The sequence below is a fragment of the Sinocyclocheilus grahami genome, unplaced genomic scaffold, assembly GCF_001515645.1.
Source record: "Sinocyclocheilus grahami isolate Dianchi unplaced genomic scaffold, SAMN03320097.WGS_v1.1 scaffold1071.1, whole genome shotgun sequence".
In the NCBI taxonomy this organism is placed as follows: Eukaryota; Metazoa; Chordata; class Actinopteri; order Cypriniformes; family Cyprinidae; genus Sinocyclocheilus; species Sinocyclocheilus grahami.
This window is the reverse complement of record NW_015506250.1, coordinates 357804-358303: the sequence shown is the minus strand read 5'-3', so window position 1 is coordinate 358303 and position 500 is coordinate 357804. Positions and strand designations below refer to the sequence as shown.

At 42.4% G+C, this 500-nt stretch overlaps 1 long non-coding RNA gene across 1 annotated transcript in view; it reads right to left on the bottom strand.

The window, feature by feature from the left end:
• Positions 1-242: 242 nt before the first annotated feature.
• LOC107566385 (uncharacterized) overlaps positions 243-500 on the bottom strand; it is a 1421-nt gene continuing 1163 nt past the window's right edge. Inside the window, exon 3 of the long non-coding RNA XR_001606502.1 lies at positions 243-304. This is a non-coding gene — a long non-coding RNA (uncharacterized lncRNA). The remainder of the gene's footprint in view (positions 305-500) is intronic.

The following is a 500-nucleotide window of genomic DNA, read 5'->3' as shown; positions in this document are numbered from 1 at the left end:
TCTGCACCTCAATCAACAACACCTGCTCAAACATCTACATCTGAATCAACAATAATCCCTGCACCAACATCTACATCAGCTACAGCAACATCTACATCTCACTCACCAACCACTGAATCAACAACACCAACATCTGCACCTCAATCAACAACACCTGCTCAAACATCTACATCTGAATCAACAATAATCCCTGCACCAACATCTACATCAGCTACAGCAACATCTACATCTCACTCACCAACCACTGAATCAACAACACCAACATCTGCACCTCAATCAACAACACCTGCTCAAACATCTACATCTGAATCAACAATAATCCCTGCACCAACATCTACGCCAACATCTTCAGCTTTAACAGCAACAACCCCTGCACCAACACCTACATCAGCTACAACATCTACATCTCACTCACCAACCACTGAATCAATATATGAATCAACAACACCAACATCTGCACCTGAATCAACAACACCTGCTCATACAACTACATCTGAATC